We start from the raw sequence: 10502 nt of genomic DNA, 5'->3' as shown, positions 1-10502 counted from the left end.
TTGGTATACTTCTCTTGTAGAAGATCATCCCACCCATCCAACAGAGCTCAACATCATCACACCCTGGGGATGAGGTCCTGATGAGGTGTGATAGAAGCAGTGAACTGAGAAACCATTATCAAAGACATAGTACATTTTTGGATTTGTTTACCTATCAAACCAATCTTATACGCTGGCGAAGTGACGTAGTTAATCGGCTTAACTACCATAGCAATAGATGAATACAATATTGACTATATTGCCCCGCACTACAACATTCATGCTGTACCGATGCATTGAATCATAGATGTCAAAGAAATGCTAATCACTTGCACCTGTAAGATTAGTCTCTTTGAAAAGAGCGGTGTTATATTCAATCTATTACGTATTATATGATTGAAGACAGGTGATGAGTGCAACCTGGTGTAGTGCAGAGCGATCTATTCAAAATTTGTATTATCTATTGCTATGGTAGTTAATCCGACTATGACGTCACTTCGCCAGCGTATATGATGGCCCAGTGATATTTTTTTTTTTTGCTGTTTTTAAAATGGTCTGCCCTTACCATGCTGTACTTTATGTACATTTGTATACACATTTTGGTATCCATTTCTATGTTGATGATTCGGTCTATGCTGGTAGAATGCTTCTGCCATAATGTCTTAATCACACCAATAGAGGGCGCTTGCTTCATCACAGGTTATTATACGATTGGTATAATCCTGTAAAAATGAGACAAAGATAAGTAGAAAATGTGACATTAGTAAAAGTATTCAAATACATACATACATACCGTACTGACGCGAGTATAGTCCCACCCCCCAATTTTGAAAAATGTTCACCCAAAAACGGGGGTGGGACTATTTTTTTTTTTTTTTTTAAGTTTTTTATTTTTTCGGTTTTGTAGTGTCCCTGGACCTAGACCTAAATGCTAGGATCATTCATGGTTGACATAAAAAAAAAAATAATAATTCAAGATGTTTTGTATTTTTAATATGAAAATTGATAATTTGTATTCATGTCATAGTCTATTAATGATTTCAAAATGCATTGAATTTAAATGCATTTTGAAATCATCAATAGAGTATGACATGACATTTTTTTTTTAGGTCAACCATGAATGATCCTAAAATTTTTTTTTTTTTTTTAATTTCTGAAATTTTCCCAAAATTTGGGGGCGGGTCTTTACTTGAAGGTGGGACTATACTCGCGTCAGTACGGTACTTTGTAGGTACTAATTACCATTTCAATCAATAAACTAAATCAAACAACGCTAGAATTGTGACGAAAAAACATTACATGTATTATCACATAGATATGACTGTGTGCATCTCTCCACACAATAGGCGTCCTCAGCTAGATGGTCATAGGATCCGACTTTATGTCCACACAACTCCACTGAAGACAAATCACTGAATTAGCCTTTAAAGTAAGTTGCCCAAAATAGTCTCAATATTTTAACATAATATATAATATAACCTTGATGGAAAATATTCCACCTTATATCAGTGAAACTGGTTTATAAAAATATCAATACCTTTTAATTGACACCTTCAGAAAGGCACTCAAAGACTAGACTATGGATTATGATCAATACCTGTCAAATACTCAACCACATTTTTGATATGGATATCTACTGAGACACCAATCCCATATCAATACCAATCAAGTCATTTGTATTATCTACTACAATGGAATCTATAACCCTAACCCTCACTGATGCTTGAAGGTTTCCATTTACACATAGGCTTACAGGGGCTAAAGGCACTACTCTATGAACACTCCAAAAAGACAGAAAGTAAAACATGCAAATCCCCTGGCAAGTTGTAATCTGGCTTTTATGGTTCCTTACAAAATAATTGAAAAAATAAATATTGGAAAAAAGAAAGAAGGGGGGGAGAATATTAAAAAGTTTTATTTTACCATTTTCAAGTGAAAGAATACCAGTCAGTGTGTTTATAGTGAAGATTGGAGTACATCATGAATGATAGTCCTTGTATGTATAGACCACTTGACATGTGACGTCATTGCCCGGCAGTTTGCGCACGCATTATGGTACTTTCCATTGTTGTTTGCCCTGCAGTGTGCGTGCGCATCGTAGTCTGCTCAGGGCATGTGTATTTTAAATCTCCCACCACATTTCATATAGTACAAGAAAGCCATTGAACAGTGAAGCGGTTCGTTCGGGCATATCGACAGACCAATCCCTCGCCTTTGTTGATAAACAATGATGTAAAGTGGTCTATACCAAAACTCCTGCTGTTTATAGTGAGGCACAGTTACCGCACAAATCATGTACCAATTAAGGGGCTGTGCAATAATTATGAGCCCGGGGGGGGAATTTCCGAACAGCTCGCCAAAAATCGCTTCCCCCCTCTTGGCCCGCCAAAAATCGCTTCCCCCCTCTTGGCCCGCCAAAAATCGCTTGGCCCCCCCCTCTCGGCCCACCAAAAATCTTTGCCCCCCCCCTTTACACATGCCAAATTTTTTGGATCCCAATTTGCAAACCTTAAATGGTCTATATATATGTTGCGAGCGCAGCGAGCAGGAAAATGTGCATATTAAAGCGTTTCCGTACTGTTTTCCTAAGCCTTTTCAGAGCATTTTATTTAAAAGGCGCCCCATGAATGTGTGCCAAAAATCACTTTCCCCCCCTCTCGGATGGCCAAAAATTGCTTCCCCCCCTTTCAACTCGCCAAAAATTTCTTGCCCCCCAGTTTTACCCTCCCCAGGGCTCATAATTATTGCACCGCCCCTAACATTACCGTACACCTGCAATGACCATGAGGTCACACTTGCAAATATATATTGTGGCGCGAGCTTTTAATAGTGTTTGCTTTCAGTGACCAAAATTTAAAAATATAAAGTATAATAATTTACAACCCACAAAATGCTTTTTAAAAACCCATATTCTCAAAAAGTTTGCCATGCTGATGACATTATTACAATCCCAGAAATTCTGTCAAAGGTAAAATCAATTTGCATTACAGACATTTGACACAAAATCTTAAAGAGCTCAAAGACCAATATAGATTAGGCTTACAACTGGTTTACTGCTTCACTTCCCAATAAAAAGGGGGTTTCCTTTTCTTTAGGGGTTTTCTGTTCATGTAAAGTAAACTTCCTGTGCATTGTTTCCCCCTTTTCATTTATCCCATTATTATTATGAAATATGCTAAATCTGTATTATAAATGCTACATGTATTGAATAATTGCAGGAAATACAGTCTTATGATTCTACAGGGGAATGTTATTGTAAAGTTATGTCTGACTCTCAAGAAAACTACCAGACATGGTCAAGTCAAATCGTATAGCAACAACCTGTTAAAGGAGAATACAAAACAGGGTGTAACATAAACTATTGGGAAAATCGGTAATGAATTAGCTAATCCTTAACGAAATTCGTAAGGATGTAGAAGGGATCACATCACATTTGGTACCAAATGATCACATTTGGTGCCAAATGTTTGGAATTTATTTTATCTTATTTCAAATGTATCTAAGTAAAACAACGTAAAGACTGATTTTGAGAGAATAGCAACAAATGGAATTTGGCTGAAAATACAACCATAATCTTTACACTTAAAAATTATTTTTACTGTATATTTATATTTTAAAAACGAAATCTTATGTTTCTCATTGTAATTCATCCTTTTGCCGGTACATCCCTTTTTAAAGGGATTTTTATCATATTCTAAAACATAATGCAATTGAAGGGTGTATGATCAACAGTTATTTATTTGGCAGGGGGAGGTAAAAGGGGGAGACATTCTGAAATTGTTGGCAGATTAAAGAGGGAACCTATATTTATCACATCAATGAGGGGGGAACAATAAATTGGGAACATACACATTCAGAAATGTTATACATAGTACATGTTTAATATTAATGTTTGACTGCGCAGTATCAACCAGTATGAATCACCAGATCGATTGCAGGCATGGAGCCAAGAGACATCCAAATGAACCCGTCCAAAGATGATGTGCAGATATTATCAAATTATCAACAGACAAGTTAGGAATATCCTCTTACTCACTGAATTTTGAGGTAGAAAATACCCCATACAGGATGATCTTCCAGGGATCAGGACTCAGGAAGATAAATGCAAATGAAACTAAGTAGCTTTAATGTGTGATGCTATAGTATTTTGGCCTTTATTAAAAATTTACCAAATATTGGACTTTTGTTGTCAGTTATAACCAATACAGGATTAGGATTTAGCTGTGTTTCATTTGGCAAAACAGGATAATCAGCTATAACAAGATAATATTTTTTTATCCGAAAATTTAGTGTTGTATTTTCTGGAATGGGAGTAGACAAATACACACAAGAATGTGCTATGTCCATATAATGGCCCAAAACAAACATGATTTTGGGCTGAAACCAGGATAGAGGTAGATGAAACTACACATTTTGGTCAAAATTGAGCTGATGAAAATAGCTAGAACATGTAGAATGACTGCATGTCCCTGATCCAATCAACATGGTGGCAACAGACCCTATGGCAACCACACCCTTCAAAACACTACAGCATTCAAGGACTGGGTCCAGGTATATTTTGATACCCAATTACATCTACTAGGCCTACTCAGTGCTACAAAGGCTCATCTCCATTAGCTCCTCTGGGTAATATGTATATATATAATGTAAATGCAATTAATTGTGCTTGTGAATAACATTACCCAGTGGCGGTGCCAGGAATTTTTTTCAGGGGGGAAAAGTGAATTTCGGGGAGGGGGGAGGGGCAAAATCAACAAACTTGGCCAAAATTGCTGCAAAAAGTGGAAATTTTCGTAATTTGGGGTTTTTACTGGGGGCAACAGAGCAAGAGTTCTGACTGGGAGAATTTGCCCCCCTCCCCATGCTCCCTGGCACTGCCACTGCCCAGGGGGCTAAATGTAATGGAGATGAGGCTTTGTTGCACAGAGCCCGCAAACATACTATTACTAATGCCTTGATCTATATGAATGTCTAGAAATACTGTATGCAACAGATGATAACATCAAAAGCTTAACATAAGTCACAGAGTTCATCATCTATTTTGGTGAAGGGTGACCCCTCACCACTCATTGTCATTCAAGTTTAAGACATAGGTCTTACTCACTGGATAGATAATTGGTGATGTCTCCATCACAATCATCTACTGCCTACATTCCAGGAAGATGACAACCACCATAATATCAGAATCATAATCCACTTATGATGATGATGAAAATGCTAATCATAATGTCATAACAAATAAAACACAAAGAAAACTCTGCTTCAGGTCAATAATGTCATCCAGGAGCGTGATTGGTCAGTTCTTCCCGTGGGGACTGTCACGGTTCCACTTGTGCCGTACATTTTTTTGCTGCACACACGCATAGTGCTCCACAATGGGTACATGTACGAAAAATTAGTTGAAAGATCTGTAATTTGTATACTAGTGGAGGTGAAAAAATACCATGTCCCAGAACTGGCATGGAGCTATGGGTTAGACATGTTTTTGTCACAAAACTTCCTACAATCAAGAAGAAATAGAATACTAATGGCAAATGGTGGTCATAGACCACAAACCTAGCTGGGGCATGTTGGTATTTTGGAGGTATCTGACCCCTGCAAAATGTTTCAAAAATGTTCCCCTGGTCATGTGATTTGTTGTCACTGAGTTGAGCCTCATACCCCTTACAGATGTCCAAAAAATGAAATTATAAGTTTTGACCCCTTAATGACCTTTAACCCCATTTTTGTGTACAGCTTTATAGGCACTGGGTAAATCCGATGGATATGTGCAAGTGACGTCATTGTGCTATGCAATATGTATTAGAAGAAGCATTTTGAAGGTATTTGGTTAAATACCAGAAATGCCCCTTTAATGACCTTTGATCCCAATTCTGTTTACAAGTTATGGGCACTGGGTATATCCGATGCATATGTGCAAGTGACGTCATTGTCCTATGAAATTTGTGGTAGAAGAAGCATTTTGAAGGTATTTGGTTATATACCGGTAATGCCCCCTTAATGACCTTTGACCCCAATTCTGTTTACACCCTATGGGAGCTGGATATAGCCGATACATATGTGCAAGTTACGTAACTGTAGGGTGTAACATGTAGGAGGAGAAGCGACTTGAAGTTATTGCCAGAAAGAAGCAGAAAGATCGGATAGCAATTCAGTACCTAGCTCGGGGGGTTGTAAACCCCCAGCTAGGTAAAAACAAATCAAAATGTTGCTAGTATATAGAGCAGACAAAATTGAAAAAGCAGCAAAAATAAAACTATTTTTTAAGTTAAAAGTCTGTCAAGTTTACAACCACTGTATAAATGTACATGAGTAGGCCAACATCTTGCGGGCAGTGGCAGTGCTCCAGTTTGCCCCCTCAATGCCCCCCTCCCCTGAAAAAAATTCCTGGCGCTGCCACCGCTTGCGGGCATTTTTTTTGTCGCAATAGGCACAGCAGCTAGTTTTATGCCAGCATCTTCTGCTGCACAAAACATTAAGAGGAACAAAGCATATTCTTAGTCAGTGGGAGTGGTCTAGTTCGTAGACGCATTTCTGATTGGACAATCGCATGATTTCGGTGCCGTCTATCAGGCGTGAAGACGACCCCACGCCATCATGAGTCTTGATAATGCGTAACACGCTTGTAGAGGTGCGCGACGTGTCGCGCTGTATGCGTGAGACTAGTGCGGAATACGTGAACGCGCTAGCAGTACGCACAACAGAATACGTGAAGTTGTAAACAAGTTTCGTTCATTTTATAATGAGGGGAGTTTTTATGACGGTAACTTAGTTTTTGCTTTAAAAAAATTGTTTACAGTTATTAAAATAATATTTAACTGACTAAGAATGAGAATAAACGATAGGAATTTTTATTTTGCCTATCCTCTACTTGTGATAGACGACAGGCAGGTCCAATATTTTTATCGTAGTTGATACCGGCCGCGCCGCATCCACTACTCAAAATATTGGACCTGCCTGTCGCTCTATCACACGGTAGAGGATAGGCAAAAGAAACATTCCTATCGTTTACTCTCAAATAATTGGACGGGCAAATCACTACCGAAAATTAAAGTTGCTGTATGCGGATAACTGAAAATGTAATGTCTGTCACAATAGAAAAAACACCGCAAAGCAAAGACGTTGGAATATTAATACCTGGCCTTTTTTAAAAGCAATCAATCAAGATGTTCACAGGATTTACATTGTACATGTACTACAATATTTTGATCAAGCAAACAGATGTACAATAACAAGGACAAGATAGTTGGTGATGACATCAAAGGAATCAGGATAAAGTTCACACCTCGCAGAATTTATTACTCATAACAGAATTTCCTTGTAGTGAATATCTTCCTACTCCTGAAATAATAAAGATAAAGTAGGGAAATTGGACCAAAGACCATGAAGGAAGCTGTTGAACTCTTGCATACCTGTTGATCTCAACATGACCATTGTAAAATAAGTTGCTGAATGATTATACTTGTAGGCCTATTTAAGGTGGTTATGGAGGCATTATAAAAGTGCTCTAAGCATGTTTTAAACAGATTAATTGAGTAGAAAAAAGTACACTGATCAACATGCCTTTTGTTTGGAGTCAATCGGACATACGGTTTTCAAAATATATCAATTTATATTTTCTTTGTATCTTATTGTTTTTATCAATAATCAATAAAGTTAATGAGCTAAAATGACTGGAGAAGCTCATTAGCATATAATTTTTTAATATTTTGCTAAAATCCATGCATAAATGTTCAGGGTACTTTTATTTTGCATACTTTTTGCCCTGAAACTTGGTCAAAGTGTTTCTAATATGTTCTAATGTATTATATAATGAAGCCGCCCCCTAATTTGCATATTTGCATAATTAATTAGCATTTATGCAAATTAGCTCATTAATTATGCAAATATGCAAATTAGAGGGCGGCTTCACTATATAATACATTAGGACATATTAGAACACTTTGACCAAGTTTCAGGGCAAAATTATGTAAAATAAAAGTACCCTGAACATTTATGCATTGATTTTTAGCAGAATATTGGCTAAAATTACATATTCATGAGCCTTTGCAGTCATTTTAGCTCATTACCTACATTGATTATTGACAAAACAATAGGATACAAAGAAAATATAAATTGATATAATATGGAAACCGTATGTCCGATTTGCTCCAAACAAAAGGCATATTGATCAGTGTACTTGACCATACTCAATTAATCTATTTAAAACATGCTCAAAGCATTTTTCAATTTCTAGAAAATGCATCCAATATCACCTTAATAGTGACAGGATCTAGTCAAACCATGCTCCCGGGCATGGGAGTGCAGAGCTGCTGCACCTGTTTAAGGGCAAAACTTCAAGGTATCCTGTTTTATAGAATCCTGTTAACTTCAGCCACAACACGATCACAGAAAAAAACCCTAGAAGACAACGATGACAAGATAAGTGGAAATAGTGATGACAACATGCATCTTGTATAGCCCTGGTTTGATTTCACACCTCACGGAATCTATTACTCACATTATGCCTTTCCTTAAAGAAAATCTTTCCACTCTGAAATAATACAGATAAGGGGGATGTGTTGACTAAAGACTGAGAAGCTTAAGTGATCTAACTGGTGATCTGTGAGTGTCCAGTTTCCAATGCTAACCCTAATCACCCTGAAGGCTACAATTGACTACATCACAAATCTGACAAATGCAAGCGCAAGCAAATTAAACCACATGGCTGGATGGCACAATCATCTGAACACTCATACATAATGCTGGCTTGGTCAGCCTAGTCAAGATTCATCAACTCAAATTTCTCGGCCATATACTGCGTCTTGAAGATGACAAGCCTGTGAAATAATATGCCCTTTATATTCCACCACATGGGAAGAGGAAACCGGGACGGCCGCAGACACTGTACTTACAGTATGTACAGCACCTCCTGGGAGATACTGAAGGGATGCTGCAGCCAAACAAAATTGTTTCGCTTGCCCAAGATCGCAACAGTTGGAGAAAGCTTGTAGTCACCTGCTCCGCAACCGACTGATGATGATGATGGTCAGCCTACATGGACAAAGCCTACTACTTGTATAGTTCAGTTGCTCTATGAAAAAGGATATAAATCCAGGCCTGATTACTGATAGTTACCCCCTTTGGCCAATTTTACTACTAGCTGGCCAAGTCCAACCCAATGATAAACCACAGTGGACAAACCAATAGAGACAAACAATAATTCACTTTCTTCAAAGAAATGCAAAGACAATGTGAAGTCCAAAGCCAGATGAATATGTTTTTTGATGAAGACACTACATGTACATGTTGTACAACTTGGCATCCTAAATTATAACAATTTTCTCACTTCAAACAATTTTGGGTGACTGTTCCACCAAAGATATTGAGTATCTTTGGTTCCACATGCCCACATCACATCTGCAACGGTGATTTCTGGAAGTTTCATGACCGACAGAAAACAAAAGTTAGGAGAAAATTGGGCTACTAGTTGGTTATCTGACCTGCAATGCTGGCTGAAAATGTGGCAAAACTACCAGAAAGCCATCACCACTGCTAGGATTTCAGGGAGATCCGCATATTTAAGGAGGATCAACACGTCCCATATATTGCACGTACCACATCCCATGTAATGGCATGAACCTTTGATGCGCTATCAATTGACTTGATTAATTAATAGCCTCTGTCAATTAAGGCACCTTATTACTTGTAATTAGTCCAATTAGTTACAATCATGTAATGACATCAGTTACAGATTAAGGCTTCCTCTAATATGTTATCAGTTGTCAGTCTTATGAAAAAAATCATTTTATAATTACTGAATAATTAAAAAAGCCACAAATCTAGTCAAGTTAATGGCAACCATTTCTAAATGAAATTACCACTGCATTGGTAAGTGTCAAACACTTCGTAATAAAAAACCCTTTAAAAAGGGATGTACCGGGACAGGAATGATTTCATGTGAAGATTAAATAATCTTTATGAAAGATGCCATATGCACGTTCGTTTTTCTTAGTGCATCCATATCAGCTGAAACGGCTGAAATTCATTTTTTTCTTCTTTTTTTTAAAAATAGTTTTTTGCCGTAAAATCATGAAATTCTGAGACAAATTTGGAAGAAAAGTTACTTGATTCGATACTTGCATTGTTTAGGTATAAAGCAATTGATATAATTGTATTTCAATTGTGTAAATCAACCACAATTTCATGCTGTGTACTTTTGAACACTCAAAAATGACATCTTAATTCAAAATTTTGTTTTTAGCATCAAACAGGGACTAAGATTAAATAAGAAGTAATGCACAATGAAGCGCACACCCTATACAAACCACAATACACCATCGCGGCCAGGATGGGCTACATAGTCCCATTCTCATACAGGTAAGGCTAATGGAACTCGATTGTTAGTTTCCTATTGACCGCCCGCATCACTTTTTCAATTTGACCAAAACTTTCATTATTTTCATAAAAAAGTCAATGATCTGAAAATTGAAATGGAAATAATCAAAATTGAAACTCTCAAAATGTCTGACATCCCCTGCTGA

At 37.4% G+C, this 10502-nt stretch overlaps 1 protein-coding gene across 8 annotated transcripts in view; it reads right to left on the bottom strand.

The window, feature by feature from the left end:
* The window catches only part of LOC140141372 (uncharacterized), a 278662-nt gene that overhangs the window by 99492 nt on the left and 168668 nt on the right, over positions 1–10502 (bottom strand). For all 8 annotated transcript variants that reach the window (XM_072163212.1, XM_072163216.1, XM_072163211.1 and 5 more), the window contains one exon: positions 545–701. The gene's annotated coding sequence lies outside the window, so the exon portion shown is untranslated. The remainder of the gene's footprint in view (positions 1–544; positions 702–10502) is intronic.

This window comes from Amphiura filiformis, chromosome 19 (genome assembly GCF_039555335.1).
Source record: "Amphiura filiformis chromosome 19, Afil_fr2py, whole genome shotgun sequence".
In the NCBI taxonomy this organism is placed as follows: Eukaryota; Metazoa; Echinodermata; class Ophiuroidea; order Amphilepidida; family Amphiuridae; genus Amphiura; species Amphiura filiformis.
This window is presented reverse-complemented; position numbering and strand designations above follow the sequence as displayed.